The following is a 19,059-nucleotide window of genomic DNA, read 5'->3' as shown; positions in this document are numbered from 1 at the left end:
AAAAATATTAACCAGATATAGACTTGAAATTCTATAAGTGTATTACAATTTTCTATACACTATGAAATAGTCAAAATATTCAGACTAATGGTAAGCTATACCATATTTAATACCATGAAGTACATATTATGTACAGTGTAGTGTGTACACCTCATCTACTCTGCTGTACATCGAATACCTATACATGTTCACGCTATCCTACGGTACGTCGGTATTGACTTTATAAGTTATAACGCCAGATTTAATATGCCATACTTCTTACGACCTACCATAGGAGTCAACAGCTTACCCCATACCACGGTTAATGCCCGTAATAATATTATGAGAGTATGTACTATGTTTAAGTAATAAATGCAAAATGAATAATTGTTCATAGCATAAACAATATAGACGAAGTGCAAAGCTTCTGGACTACTTATTCCATCGAAATGTCATGAAAGTATTAGAGTTAAAACTTATAATAAATAATATTAAAATATAAAATCTCGTAAGAAACCATTAATTTTTTTTAAGTTTTTAATAGAGTTGTACTACTTATAAGTTAGTGATAAGCTTTTTCTTCAGTATGAAGAAGTATGAATAACGAAACTATGGTATGAAAACGACAATTACCATGTCTTGCTACTTTGCGAAAACGAATTTTTTAACATATCGGATATAAGAAACTGGAAACGAGCAAGAAGAGATATATCAATTTCATCTTCTGTCATCCACCCACAGATATATTATTATAATACGACGGAACAGCGCCATTACGCTGTTATTACAACATAATATTATTGTTATTGATAATTTATCATGTAGATATGTTGACAAAAAAGATATTTTATATTGTGCTAGGTTTTGAAATTTATCATAAGTTTATAAATAAATAAATAAATTATAAATAAATCGCTAAAAAATTCTCTTTGCGATTCGAATAAAATCATTCGCGTCCTATTTTGTAAACACTTATTAAAATAAGTATTCAATACTAAAATAGTAAAATATAAACTTAGATAGATACCTGCTATTACCTACATATTATAGGCTATAATGCAATAGCTGCAGGCTGCAGTTGAACAGCGGCATTTTAGTCACAATTTTAATATTTTATCCGGCGTTGCGTGCAGTAGAGTGTAATTTGTTTTGACATCATATAACAAAATACACTGTATGTGTATAACGACTGAACAAATATTTTTCCTGCCGTTTAAACTTACGTGATTTATGCGGTTTAATAACACAACGTAGTAGAGTCGTACCTAATGGATTATTTTATTTTTTTAATAATATTTTACGTATATTATATAGGTAGGTACATACATAATAGAGTTTTTCGTGTATATTTTTATTTTTTTTAATTACCAACTACAAATTTAAGTTTTAACGCGTCCACATTATATTAATTTTAAGTAGGTTGCTGTTGGTTGGGTCACTGCTTTTTGCAAGATGTATGTCACAATGTCACATTATACATACATTATATATACATTATACAAAATTTACAACTGAACAAATTACATACTCATTATAATTTTTAAAAAACCCGGATAAGTCGCTCTGCTGTATAGTAATAGGTGTTTACTGTATCTTGTCATTGAATAGGTAATAGTAATCAATGAGTGTAAAATTTGAATTTAACTCAAAAGATGATTCTGAACGGGGACAGTCACCTACATTTCTAAAGAATTTTATATTTCAAAATGTTTGCACTTGCACTAATATATTTAAAATATCAGTGAGCCTTAATTTAAAAGGATATTTTATAATTTATTTACATTAGGTACTATATTAGCTATTTTTTTTATTAGTTATTTGATAAGTTGAACAAATATTGCATAAATACCTATTATTGTTGTTAACTTATCAGTTATTACTGAAGAACTATTTTATATTTTTTTATATATTTATAAAATATTATATAATTTAACTAGGTATTATATATAAATATATATTTAGGGGTTAAAGTGGGAGAACGCAGGGGACCTAGTCCCCCTACCTCTGGCGGTGGTTTAACAAATTAGAAACAACACTACTCAGAGCTAAAAGTGGGATGAGTAACATAAAATTATATACATGGTACACTTAAAACTATATTGAGACATTAGTTCCCCCTTGGAATTTTTTCAAACTTTAAACTCTGGTGCATATACTACTATAATATGTATTATAAAATTAGAAAAAAAATATTAGTCATTGCAATGATATTCTATACAAGAAAAATGGTTGATTTACTCAAGTATGTTCAAGATTTTTCTTTCATTCTTTCAATATTGTTGTGGTTGTCTAAATACTACCGTTTTTAATAACAGAACGTTTCTAAATGCACAATCGCTATTATTGAATTATTATTACTGGCATTTGATGAATACCCCTCCTCCATGACGAGTTACCTCTAACGGGCAAAAAACATTTTTTTGAATTCAACACATAAAAAAAATATTCGAAGAAGTTAATTAGGTACAATAAGTCATGATATGAGGCTCGGATTGTAATGTTATTATTTTTTTGTTTTATTTCTGATAGCAAAAATAGAATTATTTTTCAATTAATATTTTAAACAAAAAAATGGTTTTATAAGTGTTGAGTTAATAAAATTGACATCTCTAAATTATGTAATCAACTCAGTGGTTGTGTGACGATTAGGTCATTAAATAAATCCGAGACTCGTGCAAGTTATTTTAAAACCAGATTACGACATGTCATAGTACAAGCATGGGAAAATACATACTAGTAGATAATATAGTAGTAGGTATATTATATTAAATCTAATATAAATTATTTTTGTTTTAGTCACAGATATTCCTAAAAATAGGAAATTTATAACTTATAAATAATGATCAAAAAAAAGTCATGTACATTTTCTGTAGTTATAAATAGCTCATTTGACAACAGTTGGCTAGGTAGGTATAATTTTAGGCAATTCAAAAGAAGATGCAAATCCTAGCTCTAGTCATGACAAGTTTATTTTAATATATTTTACTTTATAATATATAATTTATATAGTAGTATGAATATATGATATTAAATCAAATATTATAAGTGCACATCATATTAAAATTGCAGCGATGTATAACCTTGTTTAGAGCCAACCAAGTTTACAATTGTTTTTCATCTTATAGTGATTAAGTAATGTTGCGAAAGTGTAATATAATGTTATACAAATATAGGGAAACTAGACCAAGCAACTACGCGTAATGTATTATGTTTATGTATATATGCAATTATACAGCCGTATAGTCTAACACTCTAACCTAAGAAGCCTATTTAACGCGTTTATTACGTTCATTAACTACATTTTTATTCTGACGTTCTGTAACACGTTAAAACAATAACATTTATAGACGAGAACTAACAGTTTTATGCATCAAAGAGATTGCATGCCGACGGGCGACGACAAGTTATCTATATATAAACACATATAATATATACGTATACCTAATACCTAAATAGTCTGCGTGCATTATATATATATAGACACCTATCGTGCGAAGAACTTGAACGCGAGCTTCTGATTTTGTGATCAATATTCGATACGGTGGTACTTAAATCGTAATAAAAATATTTTTTAAAAGCGCAATCACTTTTTTAGTGCGCGCAATCACACAATTTACTTACACTCAATGTAAACAATACCTTCGATTAATTTGACTTTACGATGAAAAGGAAATTGTTTATTTTTTTATTGTATGGATATTTATAACTTAATAAATATTAAGTCACACTTTTATGGATGGAAATAATGTTTTCCTTTATTTTCATTCAGTTTTATAATTTTTTTTTTTTTATTGAAACTACAGCAACAAGGATGATTCCTTCTCTTCATTCAATATGAATACGCTTTTTTATATATATATATATTATTAATGATGAGGTACTAAAGAGTACGACTTATAATAATTTATAATATTATATACTTATATAGCAGGTATATCGCACTATATTATATTTTCGTATGAAATAAAACAATTATTTATTCATCCTGGTGTTAAATGTGATATTTTATATTTTTTAACACTTGCAAATACTTACACGTTACATCTACACGTCGTTTTGTTTTTCGTTAAGCAAAATTTATAGGTGAGCTCAATGCCTATGTGCTAACTGAACAACGGACGGCGGTACACATTGTTGAGCCTGCGTGCGTAGAAAACCCGTTATCGGACTGAAGACAAAAGCGATTTGTTTATGTGCGTGCTCTAAGTAGGTATACATCGTGGGTAAATATTATCCGAGCAATCTATACGGGACACTTGTCGCGATATGTAGGTATGATTCAAAAACAATTTCTGTTACATATAGAAAGTTTATACTTTTAAATTAATTGATAATAAATAAATATAATATAATTTTATAAGTTTTTTCGCATTTATGAAACACTGCTGGTTTTACTCAGCTTAAAACAGTTTTATCAAAAAATAGGTAGGTATAGTATATCCACATCATACCTATTTATATTTTTATTACTTTGCGTTGAAATTCGAATAAGGTAGTTAAATGTATAGCCGTATTGGTGCACTTAATTATTTGCTAACTAAATATTTTAAAATCTAAGAATCAGATAAATACTTATATTATGTGTTTATTATTAGGGTCTTGTTTCAGATAACTACTACACGTTTCTGTATTACATTTGGTGTTTTATTATCTAGTATAGAAAATCTTAACAGCGCTCGATTTTTATAGTGGAAATATATAGTGTCCACGAGTCACGACCATGACCATTAATATATTATATTCTGTACATATTTATTAAAATACAATAATATTTAATACATTGTTGAACACTTCATATAAGTTTTATTTTATTTATACCTACATATAGGTATTATATTATTATCAATCTTGAATTTAATTTGTATACGTATTATTATAATAACAGAGACACCTTTACTGATACCAATATTATAAGTTACAATTACTCTTTCAACAACGAACATATTATTTGAATTATATTGATTTTATTTTTAATAATAAAAAAAAACCATTAGGTACATAAATTATAGTTTTTGTAGATTTATAAATTATAATTTATGTATAAGAGATATATACGCGGCATAGTACATATTATATATACCTACATAATATGCAAGTGTATATGAATATTTTACCACTTTTATGGTTTACCGGCCGGTTCAATTATTTTGAAAACGTATAGGGCATCTAAAATGTATACGAACTACTTATAGGTATAGTCGTATAGATTATTTAAATATCCCAAGTCTTAGATAAAGTATGCTGATAAATATTTTTTATGTTTCACGCTCGAGTTGTTTGGTAAAAAGTATAATACAACCTGTTCCTATATAAAAGGTGAAAAATTATTTGGAAGTTATATATAAAAAATGAACGTATTCTTAATAATTGTTACACAAATATAGTTACTGTACAATTGTATAAAAAAAAAACTCCTAAATAACTTTATCGAGTTAATGCGCATGATGATAATTATAAATTTAAGTATTTTATTGGGTACCTATACAGAGATTGTAAATTATTATAACAATTACCTTCTATATAAATATTTACGTATATATATTTAATTAATTAACAATACGATTTCATTAACAAAAATCTTTATCTCACATAATGGCATTAAATATGGTGATACGGCATTACGGGTAACTTAAAATATAGTTATTGATAACTTAATGAGTCATAATCGTAACGAATCTAGTACCTGCCTATATTATGAAGTTATAAACTTGGATACCAATTAACCAGTGCCTATGCCTATAAATTATGATTTAGAAAAAATATCATTGCAGAGGGGTATACAATGTACACGGCGGCGGGCAATAATTGCATCAGGACAAGTTCGATCTTTTCAGTGTTGTGTTACGAAATTACGTTTTTTGCATCGATGTCGCCCGCACCAGCAGCTATAGATTAGTCGAGTTCGGACTTCGGAGCAACCCGTCTATGAATAATTCTAACTGCACATATATACATATATGGGCGGTTGCGCGTCGTAACCGTTTTAATAGGTATTATTAAAATATAATATCTATAAAAGTCCATGCCCACCAAACATAATATATATGGATATATGGATAAAGACTTACGTTTGAACTCGAAGCGACGGACGACACTGCTACAGGTAAACTGTTTTGTATATCATACAGGTATGTATATATTAAATCGCGTACCTATACAGTGGTGCAGTCCATATAAATAATAAGGAAAACTATATTGGCGCACTTTTCGCGGGCGGAACGCGCGATCCCCGAGTGTGGCACCTACCTATATATTATAATATTTACCGCTCAGGTACCGAAGTAGCTGAAGTTATGTTATATAAACGTACAACTAATGAACAAGTAGAAAATATAACGTCGGCAACTAAAATCGAGAGCTGACGCGTGTCCCGTCTTAACGTGTAGGTGGGTTACATTATACAACTTACGAGTGAAATATAAGTATATATGTATACCTACGATCGGACGGCCGGAGAAGAAAACCCGCGACCGGCGACAACAAATATGTTATGATATTACGATCCCGGGCGTAGGTTATAGACGTAAAATATTAAATTTTATTCTCGTCACACGAATGTGAGTACACACGCGTCCGCGCACTCGCACACAGAAACACGACACACACACTAGCAGGCAGACGCAGACGCACACGCACACACTGGACACCGTACGCGATGGCACGACGAGGCGCACTGCTGTTCTGGCGCGCGGTGAACGGATGGAAACGGCGCGGCGGCCACGGTATACGCTCGCGGACTGTAGTTCGACTCGTCGGTGAGCGGGTCTGCGCGCGCGCGGGCGCGTGTGCTCCCGCGCGCGCCGTCAGGTTCGGGTCGGGTGACGGTGGCGTCGGGGGGGGGGGGGGGCCGCGACGACGATTCCGCCGAGTTTTGTAATTTCGTCCCCCTCCGGCGGCTGCTGCTGCTGCTGCGGCTGCGGCGGGAGGCATCGAGCGCGCACCGCGTTCCGTTCGTTTTCCATTCCGCTTGGATTGGCGGCGGGCCGCCGACCAATGGCGCGCCGACCGCCGCAATGGCTGACGACTGCCGCCGCCGCGGCGTTTACACTTTTCCTATTACAATAATTACACCGCGGCCGTACGCTATGCCAGTCATCGCGGTCGTGTGTGTGTGTGTGTGTGTGTGTGTGTGTGTGTGTGTGTGTGTGTGTCCGTCCCGTGGGAGTCCGTCGCCCGAGCCGCGAGCGATATTGTTATTACACGCGTATATTATTGCGATTGCTTTGTATTATATATATGGCAAAGCGCGCGCGCACATCACACACTCAATCGACCCGAGTACCCGACTGTATTATTATATTATAATATTGTTATTATAACAACGTTTTATGCACCGCACACACACACACACGTCTATAATGGTTTGTATTATAATAGATAGTGTACCGACCGCTCACATACGACGCGTACCTGCCTGTGTAATATTATATGTATAATATGATAATATTATAATTCGTAGTATTGGTACAAGCAGCAGCGACCACCCCTGCGGCATTGCAGCGGCTTGCTGCAGTCAAATCCGTCGCGCTGTGGTCTGCTGTATTGCTGCAGGTCCGATCGTGTACATGTCGATAAGAGTACTATACTGTATATAAACTGAAAATATAGGTATATATAGGTACTGGTATATATTTGTAAAATAGGTACTTAAAGATATTATAGATAAATTATATTATATTATTATAGCCCATAGGTCCTACATTATGACATGACAACGATAGTTGGTTGTCGGGTTGTACACATGAAGGACGCAAAAATGTACTTTCAATAATTTACCTAGAATATAGGTACAACGTATATTACATACCGAAATACATGTATATGCATGAGAAGTCTCCACGACTTGAAATATGTCAAGCAGGAAAATTAAATAGAGGTACGCGTCTACCCTGAATTCTGAAATATTATATTATGGATTAAACGAAATACTACGTATCTATAGGTACATACTCCCTCTCCCCCGTCATCAGGATTCAAGTACTGCTCTGTAATAATAAATATTATTACTATTATAATTTATAACGTCCGTTATAAATATAGAGAGGAGTAGCTATATATAGTAATAATAATTATTAGTTGCTGTATAGTTGTCTTGTATTTTTATATTATGCTACAGCTAGATATCTCCTATAACTATAATTATAATAATAGATTATATATATACATACATAATCATAATACATATGCACAGAGGTTATTATATATGTATGGAGGATTTTTCCGATAACTCAGTCCGCCTCAAGGTAGACCACAAATACGTACATTATAATGTTACATTGGACGGCGTCTTTTTATCTTTAGCGGCTGACTACGCGTTACATTATTAATTATCATTAAAATATATTATATTATATTATTATTTTGTTGTAAAGAAAATTCCATTTTAAGTATTTCCAATGAATTATTTTATTCAGGTATACCTATTAAATACAGGTAGGCCTATATGTAGCTAGGTACTTATTGCCGCAATGATGCTCTCAGGGAAGGTTTTAGGGCTAAAATCTTCCACCAAAAAAAAAATTATTTCTATATTTTATATTAACGATTTATATGTAAAGTAGGCACCTACCTACATTATTGTTCTGTCACTAATATATTGTTAATATTTTTTTTTTTGTAGATAAAGTTGTACATGTCCAAGTTGGCAAAGGCCATCAATTATTTAGTTGAAAATAATTTTTAGATTTATGTAGGTAGGTAATGGACAATTGCGGTATTAGGTCAGCACGTTGTCATAGATCGTCGATTTTGGTCCAAATCACGACGGTAAAAATAATGTCGACTGCAGATATCACAAAAGTCGAAGAGGTAATGTGTACCCACTACCTGAGTATTCTATACCAAAAAAAATCCTCAGTGTGTGTCTGTAGATTGCAATAGAACAAAGGCTTGTAATAATATGTACAAAGAAAAAAGTAGTTTTAGTGTTTTATTTTATTATGCTCTCCCTGATAAATTTCCTGTGAACGCGTATATGAACGTATATGTGACTATGTGAGTACATTATAGTCGTCGCTTATTATTGGACTCACAATAAGACTAGAGCATTTTAGTCCATATTAAGGTTGTCGGAGCTGGTTTTTAAAATTCTACGCAATTCTATAAAATGTGAACATTATATATTTTAATTACTATAGCTTATGTATAATATAATACTTTTCCGTTAATCTGTTGCCCTGTTCTATGATAAGGCGTGCATTATATAAACAAAAATAATTTCATACCAATGCACAGGAAAGACTCTCACGCCTCATCTATTATAAGTAGGATTTTGATAAATTTTTTTTTATCAGAAATATGAGAACTTTTTGCAGGTCATCTTCATATCCCTAATTTTCATTTTACTTTTGATCGAGCCTGAAAAATAATAAATGCTGCAGATTATTCAAATATTAAAAGCATAATGTCTCAACTTCTATTATTATTAGTTTGAAAATCGAGCTGTGATCCGACCTGCAAAATGTTATCTTCTTTAAAAAAAAAATTAATTAATGAAAACGAAATCTGACTATTCTACAACGCCTGAGAGTCTCCTATAAAACATGTTTTTGCACTAAATATAAGCACCGGCTACGACACCCTTATAAGTTATTACCAAGAATCAGTCAATAAGGCGGAAAGTCCAAAAAAAAAAGATATACCTACAATATGCAGTATAATAAACAATTTAATTTTTACCTATAGGTATATATACATAAAATATATATATATATCAATTTCACATGAATTATGACTGTGGGTATATATATACCTATAACTTTTAATGTTAAGGCTATTGACATAGGGTCTCCCAAGGTAGGTCCGGGGGGGGGGGTTCATAGGACCTTATTCATTACATTAAAAAAATACTGAACATTTTTTTTAAAATTTAAATTATATTCATGTTAAAAATAATTTGATTTGAACTACGAAAAAAAATGTACAGCTGTGGAGTCTATTATCGTGTATATTATCTAATTATGTACGTCATTAGTTTTTCAGGGCGGTTATAATTATAAAAATAAATGATCATAACCTGTAAATCGTTATAATTGCAACACAGCTATAAGAATAGGTATTATTTGTAAGGCAGCCGCTATCATATATAGGCTCCGCAGCTCTATAACCTATTGATGAAAATATTGTAGTTTGTACGCCCTTATAAATTATAATTATTATTTCCATCCCCCAACCGGGCATGGCAGAAACCTACGGGTGCCCACTAGAAATTCTGCCAAACAAACACACACGTGTTCCATAACCCATACAGTCCCAAAACCCTACAGTCCCAAAACCCTACAGTACCACAACCTACAGCTAATGGCCTCAGTTGCTGAAGCTATAAAAAAAAAAAATTATTATTAGTTCTTAGAATCACTATTTATAATAATCAATATTTGTATTAAAGTTTAATTTATAATGCGTTAAAGAGGGCCTCGCTCTTATGGCCATATATATAAAGCCACTAAGATTTTTGCTACGCCACTGTATAATGTTATATAATAAACCGTTGTTTTAAAATTCTATAAATTTAAATATTTTACTTAAAGATTTTGTCCGTTTTCTCCAAACAATGAAGAGGGCGTGAACGCGAGCTTGCGTGTCACCGTTATACTGCTGCATAGTTATAACTTATAATATACTGCTATTAGGTAGGTACCTAAAATATCTTTCCGCAATGTATAAATGTTAAAATTGTATAATCTCTCTCACTCTCTCTCTCTTTCTATTAAATTGTAAATTATATTTTACATTAAATAATGGAAAATTAACTAATTATTAATTATTCTGCTAAATGGACATGCAAGAAAATAGGTTTGAAGTAATAACATATAGTTGTTGTAATAAGCTGTGATAATTGTTTTACCTATATATTCGATTTTCTCTAGACTAAATTATTATATATGTATGCATGGAATTTGTATATGTTAGGCAATTACACGTATATATACCTATTAACTATATATATATATATAGATTTACCATATAGTACTCCCATATATATAGATACATCGGCTACATCTGTAATACCTCCATAATATATATTATTGTATATGAACTATACTAGTACCAATAGTTGCATTATAATATCTTTCATCTATAGGTAGATGTAATATTTCCATGATTATAATAAAACAATATAATTTATTTGTCACTTATAGTTAATAGTTATATGTACATAAAAATATTATATTATAATAATACATACCTAATCTGAGTATTGAAGTTGGAAAAAGTTATTTTCATTTTTGACTTTGCAAATCCAATATATAATGTATACCTATATATATACAGGATGTAACAGTAAGAACTGACTAATGCAAAACTTTTTGTAATAATCAATATTTAAAAAAAAATGTTTTCTTTTAAATAATTTATAAACACGAAAGAACAAGGCTGCGTATGTTTAAAATATGCATTTTTTCATTTTTAATTCATGAAACTGAAAATTTAAATTTTTAATTCTTTTCGAAAATTTAAAAATATCCGATTTGTAAATCTAATCATAAGAACAATTTTGATGGGAAAATATTTATCTAAGCCAAATATTAAGCAATATTTTTTAAAATATCAATATTTTGTTGGAGTAAATTAATTTAAAACTTAATAATTTTTTTAAATATATTACTTTTGTGAATTCCGGAATCCCTGACATGAGTATTTTTCTTAAATTATTTATCATCCATATAATTTTCATAATTTTTGTCATACGTTTAACTTGCATAATATTTTTTTTGTCAGATCTTTCTGTTACACCCTGTACATTATATACAATATACGTATTATAATGTATTTGGACGGTTGCTACCTACTTTTAAACATATAATATATATAAGCATGTATATAGTAATGTTATAGGTATATCGTACATATTATGTACCTATATTATGTATATAATGAGTGTACAATGTACATATATAACCATGCAAAATTATTTCAAAACACCTGCGTCTATAATTTGAGTATAATTTCCTGAAATTTAAACTTTCTGTAATCATATGTTTATATCTACCACGTGTTGAACAAAATAATTCTATACTAGGATTCTATACCTTATGTCTATTAAATATGTATTTCCGCTGAAATGTAAAACAAAAACAGAAGATATAAACTAATATATATAGAATAAATATTCTAAATAAAATTTCAAATGATGCATAAAATATACTTTGAAAATATATATTATTTGTGCTGGATTACTAAAATATACAGATTACTTTCATACGAGTATATTGACAAAGGGAAAATTGACTGCTGTAGATTGTATATTCACATCATATTATATATTTTAATTATATATTTTTTAAATTGTTTAATTAAGTTAAGGTTTCAACATCTATATGGTCATTAGCCTGAAGGTTATTCGGTAGGTTTTACACTGTGAAAGAGGTTACGGTCGGTTAAAACACGTGTATATGTGACGAAGATTTGCCACTAAAACCCCGGCGGTCACCCATCCGAGAACTACTAACACCGGCTGCTATTTGACCTCAGACGACGTTTGTGACTGAGGCTCAATACCACGCCACACCAGGCCACATTAATATGTTTATTGATGTGTTAAACTTAATAATTATCTCAAAAGACATAAACATATTTTAATAGATTGAATAAAAACTATTAATTCAGATTTGAATTATCTTTATAATTCTTCAGGCATTTTAATTAGTTGGAAATAGATTATTACTAATTGTTATATATAATATGCATGACAAAAATAAAAATAAACAAATAGAGTATATTTACAAGAAGTGATGAGAACATAATTTAAGTAGAAGAACTTATAGGAATTGTTTAGAGCTTTTTAATATATAGTGATTTAAGATAAAGATCAATTATTTGCATCAGAATCATAGACAAATATTCGTATAGTTAAAAAAAACAAAACAGAAAATATTATACACTCCCCAGTCCCCATACTAAATTGTTATTGTGAAATTCAAATAAATAATATATTATTATAGGTATATCACAGGTATACCTACATTGATATTATATTAATATATATTATGAATATCGATGTCATTAATAAATTATGTCTGTAACGAATAAATAGCCAATCAGAGAGTTTATATGACTTTCTAATTGTATTTTATTGACTATAGGTACAACTTTAATATTTAATGATCTAGTCCTCCCACTCTATTGTAATTTTTTATAATACGTGTATATAACGATAAATATTGATAACAATAATTAATATTATGTCAGAGCGGTTATATTATTTTATACGTTATTATTATATTGATGAGGCTAATTAACGAAATAATACTATGGAAATAAATGTCAATAAGAATGTTTTGTGTTAAGAATAATTAAATTCTTTCATATTGTTGCAGCCGTCGGAATCAAAATAGTCAGTCAGTCAGACGATATGTGTTGATTGGGAGAGGATATGATATACAATCTATATCCCCTCATCCCCCCAGTTTGACTAGATATGTAATGTCATATTATATAGGCTATATATACTACAATAGAGTATTTTGAATTCTTATGGTTATGAAGTAATTTCTAGTTACTATTTACATTTAACATAGATATTTTAATGTTTAAAAAAACTTATTTACGTTTACAACTCATAAACCGTAGGTATTAAGCACCTAGTAGACCAAAGGCGTTGCGATGTAATCACGGGGCACGATAGAGCATGTTATTATTATATTAAGCGCATTCTGTTACTTGATTCACGGTATATGTATAGTGTGCAAAAAATATAAATTATACTTGCAGGCTGCAGTTTACCCATATATAATGTCGGCGATGTACGATAAAAACTCAAATGTCAATATACCACTTTGTGGTGCAAGAATAATTATGCACAATAATACTATTTAATAAGTATTTCTTGCTGATAGACTCGTTACGCGTGGCTCGTTTATATATACCTGTATATAACACGCAGACACGTTGTATCTATATATTACTACGCTACCTATGTGTAATATATGGGTGAAACAAGTTGATTTTTTAACCTAAGATCCTCATTATTTCAAACATTTTAGATACACTCATCATACTTAACTTAAGTAATTAAAATTGTATTAATATTTTTAAAAACGATAAATTTTCGAAATAATGAGCGTCTTATATGCGTAAACAATTATCTCTTATAGAGATCGATGTAGGTCAAATCGAAGTGTAGGCGACTGGACGTGTGGACAATTGGAATCAAAAAATAATAATAAATCGATTAATAAAAAATATTAGTAGTGAAAACTAAAATTGATGTTTTCTGATTTATACACATGTTATTAAACTATTGATATTATGTTCATAATATGACTGATGGTATCGTATATTATTGAAGCTGCAGGTAAATTCATTTTTTGATACATATTTTATATTAATTTTTGACGTATTATAAAATACACTAACAAGTGGGTTTAAATCACTGTTTTTTATATTGCACTTTAATTTTTAATTTTTACTTCTAATATTTAAATATTTTTATTGATTTATTAATTTTTTTTTTTGTTTTACGTCCAATATAGTCCTCACGGCTATGTCCATTTTACCCCATTCATGGTTACATATTTTAATAATCTGTAGTACATTATTTAAGTCTTATTGTGTAATATGGTATACATATGTATACCTTATTTATAAAACCTTGAACCTATGTATTAGTATATGTATATAGGTACCTAATATTTTTGATTACATTTTAAGTAGTGCTAAATTTTGGGTATACTAAATATATAACATCATGATGACGAAGACCCGCTGTATGTAACTGTGGGTATGGTAATATTATGCAAGTTATTACTATTAAAAAAAATAGTGCAGTAACGGACTGGCATACATACAATATTGATTAAAATAATAACGCCTATGCTGGTTGGCGGCGGCGATGCGTATATTTTATTATCATTGCGTGTACAATCAACCCTTGTAGGATATATACGTATAGATACGGTTATTACTTATTATACTTAAACAATTATTACGTTGCAGCTACACTTGTTTGACTATGTTTTATACTGCTATATATCCCTGTTCCTCCTACGGTAGTTAGAGGAATGGTGGACGTATGTGGACTGTGGTGAATTAATGTTCATTATATATTTGCATGCGTATATATAATATACTTTGATTTTCTGAACGTTTCTCACTGTGATTTTGCGTTTATAGGATAGCGTCTATGAGATTTTACACCATTCAGGAGCAGGGGGTCTAGACGTCTTACGAATTCTAACCCAAGGATATGGAGCTCAGATTTAAAATGTTTAAGGGTCAATTTATTATATAAAGTAGGTATACAAATATTTCAATAATCCAAATTTAGTGTAATAATGGCATGTGCACAGTGCACTATGACGTATACACACAGACATGCTCCTCAATCCTAATTTATAAATACATAATTATATATATATATGTTATAATTTAAATAGAAATTGTCTCGTGTATATATATAGGTACGTAGCTGGGAACTTATATGATAATACACACCAATTAAAATCATGATACGAATATTATAATGGTATTTATATTTATATTAGTATACGTATGTGTGTGTGTGTGTGTGTGTGTGTGTGTGTATCTTAACATCGATAACACCTTAAGACCAAACGAGGGTAAAAAAAAAATTGTATCGACGTTACGACTTCTTTCGACAACAATAATTATTGTGTTTTGCGTGTGTACCTACCTATATATAATAATGTATAGTGTGCGAGTGTCGGAATAAAAAGAATCAAAAATGCCTTATGTAATAATATGTATATATATATATGCACACGTATTATATACCTATATAGGTAACGCGTATAATATAACGTACGCGCCGGGAACGCGGCCAACACCCCCAACCGGGTTCCCCGCGGGTAATCGTCGCGCCGCCGTAGGAGTCCCGCCGCGGGCACGACACAAATCAAATTATGCGCTCATATTCCGCATCCGTTCGACAAAAGCCCTAATGGTCGTTTTTCGTATAATATATAATTTAACACCCGTATCGCAATCGGCTAATTTATCATGTTGCGGGCACACTGCACGCGTATTATAATATGCACTGCTATATATAATATAATATATATTATACCTTATACATATTATTATAAGCCATACGTCCTGCGTATATTATACCATGTATGTGTGTATATTTAGCGACACGTCGTCATATATATTATATGTATACAATAAACAAAATAATATATACATTTTATTATAATATGATAATAATAGTATGATATGATTCGTAATGTATATACCTAGTTTAATTTTTGGATCAGTTTAACTATGTAATAATAATTTATATTATGTATATTATGGTCACTAAGTAAGTATTCGTATACGTACTTTAAGTCGTCGTATATTTTATTGTCGTCATCTAGGCTTGTGGTTCACGTATTAATATATTATAATACAATACTGCACAGACCTCAAATGCGGTGTGCTGGATTATCATCACACAACATTCGATAGACGCCGCAGCTGCGGTATACCCCAAATTCAAGAACCTTCTAGCTACCTCCCCCCCCCCTCCCCCGTCAAGTGACAGACGTTCAAAAAACGAAAACTTCAAGTATTCTCGTATGCCCATAATACAATTATAGAAAATTATAAAATAGTATTTAGCATTTAGTATACAACCAGCAGTATGGGCGTAGATAATAATAATAAACCTGCATGCACTTCAAACCACTACAGTCTATAGGTAGCTTATAGGTAATATGCAATTTAACTGTGATGGACTAAAATAATAATAAACACGACAATAACATCTTGGGATAAAAAAAATAGGTGGTATATACATATTATATACAATTATTGTATCAATAGTTTTTTCAGGTCGGTCAAACACATTATATAGCTAATGTCCGCACGAAATACACTTGTATACACTTACATCCACAATATTATTATTATAGATATTTACATCGTCTCATACGAGCGTACATTATATATACCTATTACCTATACTATAAACGCGAACAGTTGGTACTTGGTACCTACTTTATTTGATTTTCTCTTTTTCGAGTTTTTTTTCTCACGACCTTATGTAGATAATTTAACGGATCAGTTATTTCAATATAAATAGTATCCATATATAGTATCTATATATCTATACACTTGTTTTTATTAATACACGACATATAATTTCAAGACTTTTAAACACTGTGTTTTTAATGTTACTTATAGTAATTTTTTTAACCTATTTTTACATTTATCATTCCTATAGTATATATATAATATGACACACCATGTGCAATTTTAAGACTTTTTAAAAGTTATTTATTTAATGAAACACATTAAAAAAATATATGTTCAATAAATCACATGTATATAATTAAATCTTTATTTAAACATACGTTTACCTACTAAAAAAGTCACTAGCAAATTCCCATACCGTCCTTTGCAAATATTTAATTATTTAATTACTAGGTATTCAAACTACCTCTATATTCTAGATAGGTACTTCAGTATGGGACGATGAATGTATAAATAAGTTTTCCAATTATTTATGTTTTTATATTGCGTCTGAACTTTTTGCAGAAAAATAAATGCTTACATTTTCAACACTGATGAGGTTAAAAATAGAAAATTATCAGAATTTTTAAAAATTAATTGTGAAAAACGTATGAGTTTTTATTAATTAATTAACTTCTTATTGTTGTATCTGAAAACACTTTTTATAATAGATCATATGCATTGGATCTTCAACATTAAAGTATAGAAAATTGAATATTATTATTACTTATTAGATACTTTTATGAATAAAATGTAATAAATCGGCCTTACTTTTCTTAATAGCCGTTGAAAAAATTAGTTATTGACAATATCGATTTCGTATTATTTTGTTACACCTATATCTTATTTGAAAATGAACTGTAAATATTTGAAAGTGTCATTAATATTTATAATATGATTAATATATATACTTAATATATTTAAAGAAATTTGTAATTTTAGACTTTTTTCATAAATAAAATATTTGCTCTATAAAAAATCTATTGAAAATGTAATATAATATTTCCTGTAAATTTTTCTTACTTCATAGAAAAATGAAACTTAAATCTATATATTTTGAAGTTAGAATTTTGATAAGTCATCAAAATTGTGCAATTTGCTAATTATTCTGTAGTTAAAAATTCATAATATTTTTAATTTTAATGCCAGAAACTTTAAAATTTAATACAAGATTCTTCGCTAGTTGTCCTTACTAGAACTGAAAAAGTTTATTTCAAGTTTAGATTATTTTTTATGTTGAAGTATAAATTTTGATGACATTGGATATTCAAATGTAACATATAGCTACAGGTAATTATACCTACACAACAACGAATTTTGTTTTAATTCAACAAATATTAATTGTAAAAATATTAAACAACCCGCTTTAACTCAAATTTTCATTTTCTATACACAATGATATTTTCCAAATATTAAGACTATAATATTTAGTCAATTAAAAAATGGTTTAGCTATTTTTAAAAGATGATTCAAATTTGTATGTTTTTAATCAAAAATGTGTTTATTGTAAAAATGGGACAATTTATTTTTATAAGCCATTTTAAACTTCACAAAATTCGTCAAAACACAAAAAATGCCAATTATTTTATAACTAAAAATGCAATTAGTTTAATTCAAATTTAACACAATAAGAGTACCTAGTTATCTATTTAGTACAGTGACCAGCTATTCAATCACATGGAACTTTTGGAACCTACTTAAGCCTATTAAACGGAAGAGCTCATATCCAGGTTTTTTTTATCATACACAATTGTATTTAGTTCAATATATTATTAATCTTTTTTATAAATATATTGTTAGTCACCTACACGATTGGCATGTCTATTCATTTATCATTTATTTGGCTAGTGTCCAAGAGTTATGGACAACTTGAAATTGCATTCTTTCTTACTTCTTTTATTTATTTACTGCATTAATGCATTATTATTTTTTTTTTTTAAAGATTTGTAAATAATGAAACGTTTAATTAAAACACGCATTCTACAGAATCATGCTGTTGATATACCTATCTGACCAGTAAGCAACTTATTATATTTATAATATGTATATATTACATAAAATAAAATATCAAAGCAATGTCCAATATAAATCGTAATGTTATTGGCTATAAATCTCGTTTACACT

The 19,059-nt window shown here is 29.7% G+C and overlaps 1 protein-coding gene across 6 annotated transcripts in view; it reads right to left on the bottom strand.

Moving 5' to 3' along the window:
* Positions 1 to 6,718, bottom strand: part of LOC111029000 (aryl hydrocarbon receptor protein 1) — a 54,886-nt gene extending 48,168 nt beyond the window's left edge. For 2 of the 6 annotated variants that reach the window (XM_022307807.1, XM_022307813.1), the window contains exon 1: positions 6,048 to 6,718. The gene's annotated coding sequence lies outside the window, so the exon portion shown is untranslated. Of the gene's footprint in view, positions 1 to 4,014; positions 4,192 to 6,047 lie in introns of those variants that run through there. The other 4 variants (XM_022307811.1, XM_022307808.1, XM_022307810.1 and 1 more) reach the window with 4 other exon arrangements.
* Between the last annotated feature and the right edge of the window lie 12,341 nt (positions 6,719 to 19,059).

The sequence above is a fragment of the Myzus persicae genome, unplaced genomic scaffold (genome assembly GCF_001856785.1).
Source record: "Myzus persicae strain clone G006 unplaced genomic scaffold, MPER_G0061.0, whole genome shotgun sequence".
NCBI lineage: Eukaryota > Metazoa > Arthropoda > Insecta > Hemiptera > Aphididae > Myzus > Myzus persicae.
Note: the sequence above shows the minus strand (reverse complement) of the source record. Positions and strands in the feature narration are given on the sequence as shown.